Below are 17,075 nucleotides of genomic sequence, written 5' to 3'. Positions count from 1 at the left end.
ATTCTACTGGGGTCCTAAGGAGACTACCTTGCTCTATTGCTTCTATGTGGCCTAACAGGAGCAGCACGGACAACCCTTTTAATTAACACTTTCTACCCTAGGCCAGTTTTCACCTTCCTGCCCAGGCCATTTTTTGCAAATCCAACATGTGTCACTTTATGTGGTAATAACTTTAAAACGCTTTTACTTGTCCAGGCAATTCTGAGATTGTTTTTTTTTTGTCACATATTGTACTTCATGATAGTAGTAAAATTGAGTAAAAAAAAAATCCTTTTTATTTATAAAAAAGAACAAATTTACCAAAAATTTTGAAAAATTTGCAAACTTCAAAATTTTTATTTCTCTACTTTTATAATAGTAATAACTCCAAAAATAGTTATTATTTTACATTCCCCATATGTCTATTTCATGTTTGGATCATTTTGTGAATGCCATTTTATTTTTTGGGGACGTTAGAAGGCTTAGAAGTTTAGAAGCAAATCTCCAAAATTCGCTAAGAAATCGGCAAAATTACCAAAACCCACTTTTTAAGGAACAGTTCAGGTCTGAAGTCACTTTGTGAGGCTTACATAATAGAAACCACCCATAAATAGCCCCATTTTAGAAACTACACCCCTCAAGGTATTAAAAACTGATTTTACAAACTTTCTGAACTCTTTAATGTGTTTCACAAGAATTAATGGGAAATGGAGACAAAATTTCAGAATTTCACTTTTTGGGCAGATTTTTTATTTTAATCCATTTTTTTCCGCTAACAAAGCAAGGGTTAACAGCCAAACAAAACTTAATATTTATTGCCCTGATTCTGTAGTTTACAGAAACACCACATATGTGGTCATAAACTGCTGTACAGGCACACGACAGGGTGCAGAAGGAAAGAAATGCCATATGGTTTTTGGAAGGCAGATTTCACTGGGATAATTTTAAGCTGCCATGTCACATTTGAAGACTCCCTGATGCACCCCTAGAGTAGAAACTCCAAAAAATAAATAAAAACATTTTGAAAACCACAAGATCAGGTGGCAATTTTGTTGGTACTATTTTAGGTAACATATGATTTTTGGTTGCTCTATATTACACTTTTTGTGAGGCAAGATAACAGAAAAATTGCTGTTTTGGCACCGTTTTTATTTTTTGTTATTTACAATGTACATCTGACAGGTAAGATCATGTTTTTTTTTAAAGAGCAGGTTGTTATGGACGTGACAATACCAAATATGGGTTGTTTCCTTCATTTTTTACATAATATAGCATTTTTTTTATTTATAATTTTTTAGTGTCTCCATATAGGGGTTTATTTTTTTGGTATGAGATGACGGTTTGATTGGTACTATTTTAGGGTGCATATGACTTTTTGATCGCTTGGTATTACAATTTTTGTGATGTAAGGTGACAAAAATTGCTTTTTTGACACACTTTTCATTATTTTTTTTATGGTGTTCATCTCAGTGGTTAGGTCATGTGATATTTTTATAGAGCAGGTTCTTACAGATGCGACAATACCTAATAATTGCATAATAATAACAGTTTTGAAGCAAAGAAAAATCATATTTTTGTGTTTCCATTGTCTGAGTTTGATTAGTACCATTTAGAGGGCATACACCTTTTTTTATTGCTTGTCATTGCAATTTTTGTGATGTAAGGGGACAAAAAATGGCTTTTTTGGCACTGTTTTTATTTTATGTTTTTACGGTGTCCACCTGAGGGGTTACGTCATGTGATATTTTTATACAGCAGGCTCTTATGGACGCAGTGATACCTAATATGTATCCTGTTTTTTAATTTATTTAAGTTTTACACAATAACAGCATTTTTGAAACAAAAAAAATCATGTTTTGGTGTCTCCATATACTGAGAGCCATATTTTTTTTAATTTCTTTTGGGGAATTGTCTTAGATGGGGTCTCATTTTTTGTGGGATGAGATGACAATTTGATTGGTATGATTTTTGGGTGCATATAACTTTTTGGTCGCTTGATATTGCACTTTTAGTGTTTACCTGAGAGGTTAGTTCATGTGATATTTTTATACAGCAGGTTCTTACAAATGCAGCGATACCTAAAAATATGTATACTTTTTTTTATTTATTTAAGTTTTACACAATAACAGCATTTTTGAAACAAAAGAAAATCATGTTTTAGTGTCTCCATGGTCTGAAAGCCATAGTTTTTTTTATTTTAGGTAGGGGCTCATTTTTTGAGGGATGAGGTGACAATTTGATTGGTATTATTTTTGGGTGCATATGCCTTTTTGATCACTTGGTGTTGCACTTTTAGTGATGTAAGTTGACAAAAAATGTTTTTTTAACACAGTTTTTATTAAAATTATTTTTTACAGTGTTCACCTGAGGGGTAAGTTCATGTGATATTTTTATAGAGCCGGTCGATACGGAAACGGCGATACCTAATATGTCTACTTTTCTTTTTTTCCCTATTTTTTACAATTTTTTTTAACTTTATTTTGGGAAAAGGACACTTTATTTATTTTTACTTGAAACTTAAAAAAAATAATTATAAAACTTTATTTTTCACCCTGGGACTTCAACTTTTGGTGGTCTTATCCCCTTTACAATGCATCACAATACTTCTGTATTGTGATGCATTGGCTGTAAGTGTATTACCAGAGTAATACACTTACAGCCTGCTTCCTGTGAGATCCAGGGGGCTGGATCTCACAGGGTTACATGGAAATCAGCCACAATGTCTAAGGAAGGCATTGGGCTGCCTTCCCTGCCATTGGGTCCCCGTCACAGCAGCACGGGGACCCAATGGCTGCTCCGATACCCGCACGGATATCGCATATGCCACAGTCAGCGCTGACCGCGGCACATCAAAGGTTAAGGCTTTGGCATCAGTGGGGGTCTGGGTATCAGTGACTGCCGGACCGTGCCGCTGATTGGGTGGGTGCAGCTCTGAATACTTTTGTAATTGCATGTAATTAATAATTCAGTATAACCGGATATGCTCAGAAAGCTAATATACATATTACTGCTTAATTCACAAGCACAATATATGATTAGAAAAACACCAGTAATATGTGTTGGCTTATAAGCAGTCTGAGGACAGCCTTATATAAGCCTTTTTTTGTTATTTTTTTTTGCTATTTGCTTAGAAACCTAAAACTTATAACTGGTTTATTCACAGACACTCAATATGATAAGTATATAGACTTTTATGATGGGTTAAATGTAGAAGCAAAAAATATCTGAAGAAAAAAACCTGGAAATCTTTCCCAGGATTCAAACCTGGGATCTCTACATGCAAAATTAAACACTTACCACCAAGCTATAGCATTACCACATAGAAATCCACGTTTTTTTCTATGCTCACAAGCTATCACATTCTACTGGTGCCGTTATAATCTATTGTGTTTGTGAATAAAGCAGTAGTATGTATATTAGCTTTCTGAGCAGATGTCGGTATGGTGAAGCTATAGTACATAGTGTATATGATATTTACATGCTATCACACAGCTCTAGGATACATATCAGCCCTTAGCATGTCTAGACCTGTCAATTAAGGGGAGGGGGCAGTGTGCAGAAAACAGGGTGTGTTACAAAGCAGTGCTCAACGGATTCAGCCCCATCTCCTAGTGCTCCAATTTGCTCATTTGCATATGAATAAAAACACAGCTTTCTTTGCAGCTGTTTATCACAGTGTTTCCCAACCAGTGTGCCTCCAGCTGTTGCAAAACTACAACTCCCAACATGCCCGGACAGCCTTTGGTTGTGTGAGCATGCTGGGAGTTGTAGTTTTGCAACAGCTGGAGGCACACTGGTTGGGAAACACTGGTTTATCATACAGACAAAAGAAAGGTATTGCTTTAATCAGCATGATGAACCCTACCAGTCAGTATGCCTGGTTTAGGGCTTATGCACACAATTATTTTTTTTCCATGTCCGTTTGTTTTTTGTTTTTGCAGACCATATGCGGAACCATTCATTTCAATGGGTGCACAAGTCCATTCTGCAAAAAAATAGAACATGTCCTATTATTGTCCGCATTACGGACAAGGATAGGACTGTCCTATTAAGTGCCAGCTGTTCCGTTTCACAAAATACGGAATGCACACGGCCGTCATCCATATCTTTTGCAGACTGGTTTTCAGACTGCAAAATACATACGGTCGTGTGCATGAGCTCTTAAAACGGTTGATCCTGGTGACAGAGCCGCTTTAAGCAAACATGTGTACGTAGCTTCTTTGACTGAAAGTTTGTAGATGCAGGATACAAGAAGGGTATGAGAAATTATGTAAGATAATAGACTAAAAAGATGCCTCAACTCGCATGGAAGATAACATGATTGAAAACAGCAACTGAGCAATAATGTGTCAAAAAGCATTGACTGTAAAATGAAGACCTTTCCAGTACATTATTGTAAGGAGCCTTTTCACTGAAGTGTGCGAAATTAGAAAAGGCATTATAGAAGCCATACTTTGAAAGCGAGAGTGATACATTCTCTCTTGTGATGAAATTGCTTTGGATATTTTTACACTCATAAATCACACAAATTTCACCCTATAGCTGCACCCAAAAATATTAAATAAGTAGCATTACTTATGGTGATAGCATTGGTTAGCTGAGACTGTACCTATCTCAGACCAAACCAACCTACTGTAGCTGCAGACCGGTAAATGTGTAGTCCAGCTTGATCTGCTCTAGAAATATTTGAAGTGGTCTCCATTAAGTTATTGTAGATTTGGAATAGTAAAGTTGTGGATTTGCCTGGAAATAATTTGCCTTAGACATTTCTGATGGGGAGCCAGAGCCGGTTTGGAGTATGGGGGAGGGGATGCTTAGTGAATGGAAACATGCCAATTAAATTCTGTTTGCTAGGGCATCTTATAGATGTCCTAAAACCATGGGCTTTTTATGGTGACGGGCGACCTTGAGAAATATACGTTTTGTAGTCTTCAGTGAAGCAAGGAAGAATCTGTTAGTGAAAAGCATTGTATATCGGACAAGAGATGAGCTCTGTGTGAGTATGATTAAATAGTAATCTACAGTATGTGGACTATGGTGATGGTATATGGGAATATTAAATACTTGCTCCATGTTCTGTGGTTATAGAACTTAGTTATTATAAAACTCGCCAAGTGAGACTCAGCAAGCTCCATGAAAATTAGAACAGTTTACATTATAATCAATGATTACTTCTGGGAAGAATGTAATCTTATAATCCACTTGATTTTGTCACAGCAGTGCGGTGAGGAAAAGACTGTCAAGCACAGTACTACAATCAAGGTAATCACTCTCATTAGGGATCAGGATTATAGCACAGAAGAATAATACTGCACTGAATAGTTTGTATTCTCATTATTGTAGAAGAGCATCACAGTCTAAGGCTACTTTCACACTAGCGTTCGTCGGTCCGCTCGTGAGCTCCGTCCAGCCCTGATGCAGTCTGAATGGAGCGGATCCGCTCAGACTGCATCAGTCTGGCGGCGTTCAGCCTCCGCTCCGCTCGCCTCCGCACGGACAGGCGGACAGCTGAACGCTGCTTGCAGCGTTCGGGTGTCCGCCTGGCCGTGCAGAGGCGTGCGGATCCGTGCGGATCCGTCCAGACTTACAATGTAAGTCAATGGGGAAGGATCCGTTTGAAGATGCCACAATGTGGCTCAATCTTCAAGCGGATCCGTCCCCCATTGACTTTACATTGAAAGTCTGGACGGATCCGTCCGAGGCTATTTTCACACTTAGCTTTTTTTTTGCCATTTTAATGCAGACGGATCTGTTCTGAACGGAGCCTCCGTCTGCATTATTATGAGCGGATCCGTTCAGAACGGATCCGCCCGAACGCTAGTGTGAAAGTAGCCTAAAGCCAGTATTACACTGGCGGATTGTTGGCCAGATCATTGGTTATGAGAGTTTGTAGGAATGCTCCTTAGTGATGATCTGGCAGTGTAATACTGCCGCCAATTACCTGATGAACCAACAAATGCTTATTCATTGCGTAATTCAGATTTTTAAACATGCTTAAAAATCATCGCTTGTCAGCGGCAAATTGTGCTGTTTAATCGCGATCTGCTGCCAGAAAACAACGAGTCAGTATAGGGATGAGCAATGGCATTAGCGATCGCTCCTCACCATACTGAGGAGATCTCTGTATGTAATAGCAGCGGTTTCCTCCGCTGATGAGCAGGCGATTGCCAGGACGTTTACCTCACGACAATTGTCTGCGATATTGCTGTAATACAGCTTTAAGTTTCATCAGCATGGTCCTTCAAGAACCTGGAGATGACTGAGGATAACAATAGCTGACAGGACTCACAGAAGAACGTCAGATATCCAGAGGGTATACATTTATTGTGCACTGTTGTTTTTTTTTTTTTACTTCTCTTTCTTATTCTGTTGTGGATAGGTTCTATATAATTCATATAGCTACTACAGATGTTTTATAAAAAATAAAAAAAAGGAAGAATGAATAGTTTGCTAAATCAATATACTTAGGAAAATAATAGTTTGATGTATAGACCTAATCACTTACAATAACTGATCTCTTGATCCTGGATTGAATTTGCTATAGACTAGGTCCCCATCACGTCTGGTAAGGCAGGTACCAGACGTGCGGCGCAGAGGGAAAGGAGACCGGGTGCCCTAACACAAGGAAGAGGGAGGAGTGGTTACCCCTAACTCACCTAGCACTGGCACCTGGCTACCCTGACGTCCCTAGATGTGCTGCTCACCCTTATGCCGATCACGTGCCTCATCCCTGGCTTACCCTTAAATAAGCCCTAGGTAGTGAGTGGGGCAGTGGTAGCACTAGTCCTCACCACTGACACCTAGGATAACAACAGGGTGTGGACAAACAATACAAACACCACATATAATCCCAGAAGGTAGACAACAATCAGTAGGAAACAAACTGGAGAGATCCTGAGATCCAACCGCATTGGTTCCAATAGCTCCAGCAGGCTCCACAGCAACGCCACCTGAGGTCAGAATAGATAACCTAAAAGGCAACACAGGAAGTAGGAAGAGAGAATATATAGTGGCTGTGAGTGGCAAACAAAGAACAGCTGAAAGGAAAACTACTGATACCTAGATAGGACAAAAAGGATTGCAAGCCAAAACAGGAAAACCTGGACCGGAATCCATTCCCATAATTAGGTCATGGAGCGATCCCTTTGAAATCGGGCCAGTAGCCACCCACTGCGACCTTCTGACCCCAAACACCACAGGGTCAGCGATAGGTTGTGACACCCTCGTGACAGTACCCCCTTTTCTACGAGGGGCCACCGAAACCTCAGGACAAGGTTTTTCCAGATGAGAGATGTGAAAAGAACGGATTAATCTGCTGGCGTTTACTTCCAACACTGGCACCCACATTCTTTCTTCCTGACCATACCCCTTCCAGTGCACCAAATATAGAAGGGAGTGACGGACAAAATGAGAATCAACAATTTTTGCCACCTGAAACTCCAAATTGCCTTCGACAATAACTGGAGGGGGCGGTAACGGTGATGGTTCTGGAGGTGCGACATACTTTTTGAGCAATGATTTATGTTTGAGTTAGCTCCAGGCGAAATGCCACGGGGTTAATGACGACGACTATTTTATAAGGACCAATAAACCTAGGACCCAGTTTCCAAGAGGGAACTAATAACTTAATATTTATAGTCGACAACCACACATAGTCATTCACACCTAGGTCCGGACCTGGCGAACGTTTCTTATCAGCCATATGTTTATATCCGCTTCCTATATTTTTCAAATTGCTTTGAACCTTCTGCCACACAGAGGAGAGTGACAACGTAAACCGTTCTTCAGGAATCCCAGACGGCTCCCCCTCACTGTAAGTACAAAACTAAGGATGAAAACCATATGCACCAAAAAATTGTGACTTACCAGTTGATTCTTGATGGCGATTGTTTATAGCAAACTCTGCTAAAGGTAAGTTAGATGAACATTGCTCCTGATTTTCAGACACAAAACACCTAAGGTAAGTCTCTATGTTTTGGTTGGTGCGTTCAGTCTGGCTGTTAGACTGCGGATGGAAGGCTGAGGAAAAAGACAAATGTACCCCCAGACGAGAACAAAAAGCTTTCCAGAATTTAGAAATAAACTGGGTTCCTTGATTCGAAACAACATCAAAAGGGACCCAGTGAAGCTTCACAATTTGACTGATAAAAACCTGAGGCAGGGTCTTAGCATTTGGCAACGCGGGTAAAGCAAAGAAATGCACCATTTTACTAAACCTGTCTACAACTACCAGGATAACAGTTTTACCCACAGATACAGGTAGGTCAGTGATAAAGTCCATCGACAGATGTGTCCATGGCCGGTTGGGAATCACCAGTGGTATCAGGGACCCCCCAGACAAGTATGAGAGAATTTAGCGCATGCACAGGTAGTACAGATGGACACAAAATCAACTACATCTTTATACAACCTCGGCCACCAAAAACGACGAGACAATAGCTGCGAGTTTGCCCTACTACCCCGGTGCCCCGCGAGTGCAGTTCTCTTAATATTTCAAGGCTTCAAGTTCAAAGGCACAAACAACTTTACTGGGGGGCAGTAGACTGGGGCATCCCCCTTAGCATCCAACACCCTCCCCTACAGGTATAGTGTAATGCAGAGACCACCACCCCCTTTTGTAAAATCGGCACCGCATCAACCACATCACCCCCTTCAGGAAAACTTTGAGATAACGCATCAGCTTTGGTATTTTTTGGCCCCCGGATGATAGGTGATAATAAAATTAAGAAAACCACAGAAATAAGATAATAATGCACTTAGTAAAGTAGATGCAAGCACTATATATGGACAAAGTCCTCACTCTGATATGATAATATCTGAGACACTTAGTCAATATATTTTGAGCAAAACACATCTAACCCCGCCTACCGAACGCCAAGGTGGTCATAGGTCAGACGGGTCCTACGCTAAACCTACCTAAGCCGTTCAGGAGCGCAGACGCTGCACACATGATGTGCTGCTCCTAGTCACCTCCATGTGCATCAAGCAACCAATGGGAGGAGGAGAAAGCACAGCCATATGTACCACCTAATCAAGGCGCTCTATTCGATAGGAAGGGCAAAAGTGCAAAGGAATGCTACGCCCAAGATAAAATTGGTGCGCATTCACACTTGAAGGTGCCACTCCCTCAAGCAAATACTACATAGACAAAAAAATCCACAGAAAAAACTAAGATAAAAACATCCTGCACGATATGATATACAAATGTGCGGATGTCCCTGGCCATATTATTAAAGAAAACCACAGAAATAAGATAATAATGCACTTAGTAAAGTAGATGCAAGCACTATATATGGACAAAGTCCTCACTCTATGATAATATCTGAGACACTTAGTCAATATATTTTGATCAAAACACATCTAAGCCCGCCTACCGAACGCCTTTGTATATCATATCGTGCAGGATGTTTTTATCTTAGTTTTTTCTGTGGATAATAAAATTAAACCTGGTAAAAAACAAAGACCACCTAGCTTGTCTATGGGTAAGGCGTTTAGCAGACTCAAGGTATAACAGGTTTGTATGATCTGTAATCACCATGACAGGATGAGCTGCCCCCTCCAAAAAGTGCCACCATTTCTAAAAAGCTAATTTAATAGCTAAAAGTTCCCTGTTGCCTATATCATAATTTTTCTCAGCTGCCGACAATTTCTTAGTAAAGAAAGCACAAGGATGCCATTTACTTAGAGACGGACCCTGAGACAGTACAGCCCCCACCCCCACCTCTGATGCATCAAGCTCCACAATAAAAGGTTGGGAAACATCCGGCTGGACCAGTATGGGTGCCTAGGTGAACCTCTCCTTCAGAGAAGAAAAAGCCAGTTTAGCAGCGTCAGACCATTTTGAAAAAATCTGTCCCTTTTTAGTCATGTCAGTAAGGGGTTTGACAATCACCGAATAGTTCTGAATACATTTTCTATAGAAATTGGCTAAACCCAAAAAACGCTGCAGTGCTTTCAGGTTCTGCGGAAGATCCCATTCTAAAATCGCACGGACCTTCTCTGGATCCATAAGGAACCCTGAAGCAGATCCCCAGGAATTGTACCTCCTGTACGGCGAATACACATTTCTCCAATTTATCACAATAACTTATTCGTCCGTAAAATCTGCAACACCTGCCTGACATCTACCTTGTGTGGGTGAATAAATCTAAATATCGTCAAGATATATTACAACAAATCTGCCAATAAGATGACAAAAAATACTGTTGACAAAGTGTTGAAAGACAGCAGGACCATTAGTCAGGCCATGAAGGATTATATTTCCGAGAGTCTGACTAAAGGACATATCAGACCCTCTTCTTTACCTGTGGATGCAGGGTTCTTCTTTGTGAAGAAGAAAGACGGGGGCCTGCATCCTTGCCTAGATTTTAGTGAGCTAAATCGGATAACTATCCGAGACACCTATACTCTCCCTCTCATTCCTGACCTATTTAATAAGGTTGCTGGTGCGAAATGGTTTTCCAAGATGGATTTGAGGGGAGCCTACAATCTGATTTGCATCAAAGAGGGGGATGAGTGGAAGACTGCGTTTAACACTCCAGAGGGGCATTATGAAAACCTGGTCATGCCTTCATGGCTTGTCTTTCGGGGCCAGAAAGATTATATAACCTGGCCTTAGGTAACTTTGCTCCAGGGAGCAGGTTAACCGGGCAATCATACGGACGATGGGGTGGTAACTCTTGACAACCCTTCTCAGAGAAAACATCTTCACAATTGTTCACAAATGTTGGTAAGATTGTAATGGAGGTGGCTGAGCAACAGCTACTTAAGCAATTGACCCTGCAATGCTCACTTCACTCCAATATCTCCCTGGCCTGCCAATCAACAACAGGATTGTGCGTCACCAACCAGGGAAGACCTAATACCATAAGAGTAGGAAGCCCTTCCAGTACATATCAAGAAATAACCTCATTATGGAGGGAGAGCCCCCACTCGAAGATGTATGTCATGCACCATGTGTGTCAGGTTCCCCTGAGAAAGAGGAGCAGAGTCGATAGCAAATATCAATAGATCTAGGTAATGGACTAAAATAAAAACCCAAAGTCCGAGCAAATTGAGTATCCACCAAATTGACCCCTAACCCACTGTCTAAGAAAACAGAAATCTTCTCAGTTTTATTTTCTGAAACTAGCAGGCAAAACAAAACTGAGACATTTGTATGGAGGGGATGTATACACCCAGGTTGTCCTCCTCCGCACAACCTTGGGTCAGTAGTTTTCCGATGGTTGTTTCTTTTTCTTAGATACAGATGGACAAACACCAATGAAATGACCCCTCTGACCACAGAAAAAACAAACCGCAGATTTATGACGAGCCCCAGGAGGACCAACCTGATGAGTGGCTACCCCTAGTTGCATAGGTTTATCTGAGTAAGAACAAGCTGAATCCTGCTTGAGAACAGTCAGTGGGGGACAAGAACTCCTCAGCCTATCCCTAAGGCAGTCTATAAATTCTTATAGATAGTGACATAGCGGCCTCAAGGAATATAGGAGTCTCATACAGTGCAAGTGCATCTTTTACCTTTTCTGATAACCCTTGGCAAAACTGACTCCTGAGAGTCGGGTCATTCCACTTAGTATCCGTGGCCCACCTTCGAAATTCGGAACGATAAACCTCTGCTGACCGATCTCCCTGCTGTATCTGCTGTAATCTGGACTCAGCAAGAGAGACTAGTCAGGGTCATCGTATATGAGACCCAGGGCCTCAAAAAAACCATGTACTGACTGGATGGCCTGGGTACCAGCTGGCAACGAAAAAGCCCAGGATTGAGGATAACAATCCCCACCCGCTGTTCCTCATTACCCGAGGAACTTGGGGGCAGCCTGAAATGTCATTTACAGGCTTCAAGGAACACCACAAACTTGTCTCTTCCTCCAGAAAATCTGTCAGGGAGAGCAACCTTAGGTTCCTTAGGATTGACCTGGTTACCCCTAGTAACCACAGGGCTCAAGTACCGCTGCAGCTGCTGCTGCTGAAGGACCGATGCCTTCAATTCTGTCACTTCAAGAGACAAACCTTTGTCAAAGCAGCATTAGGATCCATAGTGGATCTTAGAGAGGGAAGAAACATTTTATTTTTTATTTTTTTCAAAATAAGGGCCAGATATAATATCATGTCTGGTAAGGCAGGTACCAGACGTGCTTCGCAGAGGGAAGGGAGACCGGGTGCCCTAACACAAGGGAGAGGGAGAAGTGGTGACCCTTAACTCGCCTAACATAACAAGAAGTACTGAGGGCACCGTCCTCCCACCTGGGAATTGAAGGAACACAATCCTGGCCTGATCCGACCGTCCAAGAAATCGGGGTGCAGAGCTTGAACAGAATAAAATGGAGAACAACATACAGAGATAAGCCGCACTCACCATTCGTGTTCACGCTTCTTTATTGTAGGGCATGTTGTGGGGGCCGACTCACATGGAGTATCAATCCACAACGATGGCCGTTTCGCGGTATGACCGCTTCCTCCGCCTAAACACTGGCACCTGGATACTCTGACATCACTAGGATATGCCATCAATGTCAAATAGGTAAGGGTTCTGCAGCGACTTGGACCGCAGGGGCAAGGTATAAATGTGGTGCCCTGATGGGTGTAATAGTTGGTACTCACGTTTCTGTAGCTCCCTGTGCCAGAGTTTGTGATGCCAGCACCCTTGGGTGCAAATGAGGTGGTGAAATAAAGAGGAGTAAATTTAAATAAATGACTGGAACATTTACTTTTAATCTGTTGCATTGAGGTAGATGTACAGATTATTATAATGCAAAGCGGTAGTTGTATTGTAATCCATACAAAGGACATAACAGTTAGCTGTGGCTGCAATCCTAGTAACAGGTTCTGATTGAAAAAAAAAAGTTAGAGTAGCAGATTTTGTGTAAAGATTTTATTTTTGTCCTGAATGTTATTTACAAGTTTTATATACTTTGCTATGGTCTTCCCATAATCCTGACTCAAGCTGTCCAGGTATTAGCTATTTAGCTCTCACAAACATTGTTCACTAGTCTATTTGCCAGGTGTCTGGAATAAGGAAGTGACACTGCCTTTTAATTTCTAATTATACTGTGTATGCATACTCCAGTCAGTCACAAGAGGAGGCTTTCTTAATCGCCAATTATGCATTTTTACGAACCAAAATTGTATTATTTTGTCCTATTTTCAAATCTGTATTTGTTAGCATCTCACTCTGGCAGGACTAGCCTGTCCTTCTATTGCATGGTCAGCCACTAATTTGCATGCCTGACATGTACTACTACACTTTACCCTGTCGTGGTCACTGCAGGGGAAATAGCCAGCCACATCTTTATCTGAGATAGCAGCTGATTGCGGGAGGCTCCTGAAGCTGGACTAGCAACTGACAACTATTTTAAATACTATAGTTTGTACGGCAGTTTTTAATAGAAAAAAAGCATAGATCTTGTCAATAGTGATGGACAATGTATGAATGCGATCAAGTGTTCGTGAACCGCAAGTTTGCAGCGGGCCCCATTCACTTTAAAGGCAGGCGAACCTGGAATACCTTCATGTAATATTTGCAGCCACCAAATACTTACTAGAAGTGCACAAATAGTCCCACAACATGGACAGTGACATACCAGATGTATTATTCGAGATTGCAATCTCCATTCATTATTATTATTTTTTTAATGCAAAATATTGGCAATGTAATTTTCGCCTATGCGCAACTGAGTTTCCACCAGACCGAAGTTGGATGCTATCAGAAAAGATGGTTGGCAACAATTTTTCGCGACGTTGAGGAATCATTTCTGATCACTGTAAGTAATTTGACATTAAAGCAGTGTATTTGATTACATTTCACATGCATGTTATAACAATCGTTGTATATGCAGATCGAGTGTTTAAAAAAAGCGCCATTGCAAAAATCCCTAATGATGCGATTTTTTCGCGGTACACACAACTTCACATTTTATAAGGCCTCATGAGATATTAGTGATTGGTGCACTAAGTATTGTTGTGAGAACTTGCCACTCCAGTACAGACCCCAAAAATTAGCCAAAAGGCATTCACCTGACAGCACACAACTTTGTAGGATTCTGTGGCTGGGGGTACATTAGGCAGTCACAGGATAAAAATTTAACTGTCGGCCAGTACAGGCCCCAAAAAAATAGCCAATAGGCATTCACCTGACAGCAAAGAATTTGGGAATCTGTGGCTGGAGGTACATTAGGCAGTCACAGGAAAAATATGTAACTGTCAACCAGTACAGGCCCCAAAAATTAGCCAATAGGCATTCACCTGACAGCAAAGAACTTTGGATTCTGTGGCTGGAGGTACATTAGGCGGTCACAGGATAAAAAGTTAACTGTCGGCCAGTAGAGGCCCCAAAAATTAGCCAATAGGCGTTCACCTGACAGCAAAGAACTTTGGATTCTGTGGCTGGAGGTACATTAGGCGGTCACAGGATAAAAATATAACTGTCAGCCAGTACAGGCCCCAAAATTGAGGCATTCAACAGACATAAAAGGTATTTTATGGTGCTGTATTTACCTAAGACAGCGACCATGATTTGTTCTGGGTGGTGGCGGATATTTGTGGGCTGGCATGAGGAAATTCAATCAAACATGGTTGACTCGTCACATGTGTTAAATTCCTCCGAGATCCATGGCTCATTCATTTTTAGAAATGTAAGGTAGTCCACACTGTCGTGAGCTAGGCAAGTGCGCTTATCGGTCACGATCCCCCCTGCTGCGCTGAACGTCCTTTCGGACAGGACACAGGACAAGGGGCAAGCCAATAGTTCCATGGCAAATTGTGCCAGCTCTGACCACAGGTCAAGCCTGCACACCCAGTAGTCCAGGGGTTCATTGCTTCTCAGAGCGTCCACATTGGCCATTAACACAATGTAGTCAGACACCTGTCGGTCTAGGCGTTTCCTGTGGCTGGATCCGGAGGACGGCTGTCGATGGGTTGGCTGCAAGAATGATCTCATATCCGAAGTGACCAACACATCTTCAAACCGCCCTCTTCTTCCATGCGCTGCTGGATTGGTACCCGCAACTGTTTCTCTGTGAGTGGAAATTCCTCTGCCAGCGTCCGCAAAAGCAGAATGCAGCATTTCTCGAAGCAAGGCCTGGAAGTGCTGCATTCTGACAGCCCTCTGTGATGGTGGTAAGATTTCCGCTATCTTGTGTTTGTACCGGGGGTCTAAGTACGTTGCCACCCAGTACTGGTCCTTGCCCTCTATGCTTTTTATACGGGGGCCCCTCTTCAAACACTGGAGCATGAAAGCCCTCATTTGCACTACTGCAAGCGGTGGAGTGGCCTGGCTCCTGCTCATCATCCAGGATAATGTTGTCCTCATTCTCCTCCCCCCATCCACGGACAACACCAGGGATCCCAGATACGTTTAAAACATGCTCTTCTTGCTCCTCCTCCGCCCCGGCACTATCCTCCTCTGACTCCTCTTCAGACTCCTGTTGTTGACTTGTCTCAGATGAAGTAGGCCCCCTGGGAATTGATCCAGCATTGCGACTTCCTCATCTTCCTGCTCCTGCTCCTCGACGGCTTGATCAATGACATGACTAGAAATGCATTCTCCAGAAAGAGGGCGTAAGGTACAATGTCACTGATGGCGCTCTGGCTGCGATGGACCAGTTTGGTGATCTCATCAAATAGCAGCAGAAGTCTGCATGCGTCGCGCATGAGCAGCCACTGGCGCGGTGAAAAAAAAAACAAGCTAGCCAGAACCTGTCCTGCTGCAGAGTTCGTACAGGTAGTCATTAACTGCACGTTTCTGCTGAAGCAGCATATCAAGCATATACAAGGTGGAGTTCCATCGTGTTGGGCAGTCACAAATCAGACGTCTGACAGGCAGGTGGTGTCGCCGCTGAATGTCAGCAAGGCGAGCCATGTAAGATCTTCTGAAATGGCCAGAGATTTTCCTGGCATGCCGCAAGATATCCTGGACCCTGGGGTATTTGGCAACGAATTGCTGTCATTTTGCCCTGTTTCAGTGAGCTCAGCAGATTGGCACCGTTGTCGCACACCACTTTACCAACTGTCAAATTGAGCGGGGTTAGCCACTGATCTGTCTGGGACCGCAAAGCTGAAAGGAGTGCAGGACTGGTGTGGCTCTTGGCTTCCAGGCACAACAGACGCACCACAGCATGGCAACGTCTCAACTGGAATGTCAAATAGATTCTGGGGATCTTGGGGGGTGAAGCGGAAGAGACGGTAGCAGCGGAAAAGGAGGAGTCAGCCGAGGAGGGAGGATGGAGTAGGAGGAGGAGAAGAAGAGGCAGGCCTGCATGCAATCCGTGGTGGTAAAACCAAATCTACATGGGTGCCACAGGTTGAATGCTTGACGGCCGTCAGAAGGTTCACTCAGTGGGCAATAAAAGTTATGTACCTTCCATGCCCGTGTTTGCTAGACCACGTGTCTGTGGTCAGATGTATCTTGGCACCGACACTGTGTGCCAGAGATACATTCACTTGCCGCTGAACGTGGCCATATAGCTCTGTGATGCCCTTATGGGAGAAATATTTCCTTCCGTGTGCCTTCCATTGCCGTGTTCCAATGGCCACAAATTTTCTAAATGCCTCCGAGTCCACCAATTTATATGGCAGTAGTTGTCGGGCTAGCAGTTCTGACAAGCTAGCGGTCAGCCATTGGGAAAGAGGGTTATCCAGCGTCATCATCTTTTTTCGCTCGAACATTTGGGGCAAGGAAGCCTGCCTTTTGCCAGATGAACGCGACAATGGCACAGTGGAAGGTGAATTGGAGGATAACTGGGAGGTGAGAGGAGAAGTTGAAGAGGCAGGACTGTGAGCGCCGGGAGTGTGGCTTTGTGGGTTCTGACGGTGTTGCTCCCACTGGGCTCGGTGATGGGAGGCCAGGTGCCTTCTTAAGGCGGTCATCCCTAGGTGAGTGTTGGGCTTAACATGACTTATGCGTTGACAGCACAGGCTTCAGATGGCAACACTATTGTCAGCAGCGGACACATAAAAAAAAGCCCACACTGCTGAGCCATGTGTCGGCGTCCTGGGAGCGCCAGATGTGACCGTGCATGGTGGATGTTTCATTCCAGATACATTAGCAGTCTGCTTTTTGCCTCATGTGCACTGTAAGTTTTGCCTGCTTCTCC

Source organism: Bufo gargarizans, chromosome 4 (assembly GCF_014858855.1).
Source record: "Bufo gargarizans isolate SCDJY-AF-19 chromosome 4, ASM1485885v1, whole genome shotgun sequence".
Classification (NCBI taxonomy): domain Eukaryota; kingdom Metazoa; phylum Chordata; class Amphibia; order Anura; family Bufonidae; genus Bufo; species Bufo gargarizans.
The sequence above is the reverse complement of the archived record's forward strand: the minus strand, read 5'-3'. Positions refer to the sequence as shown.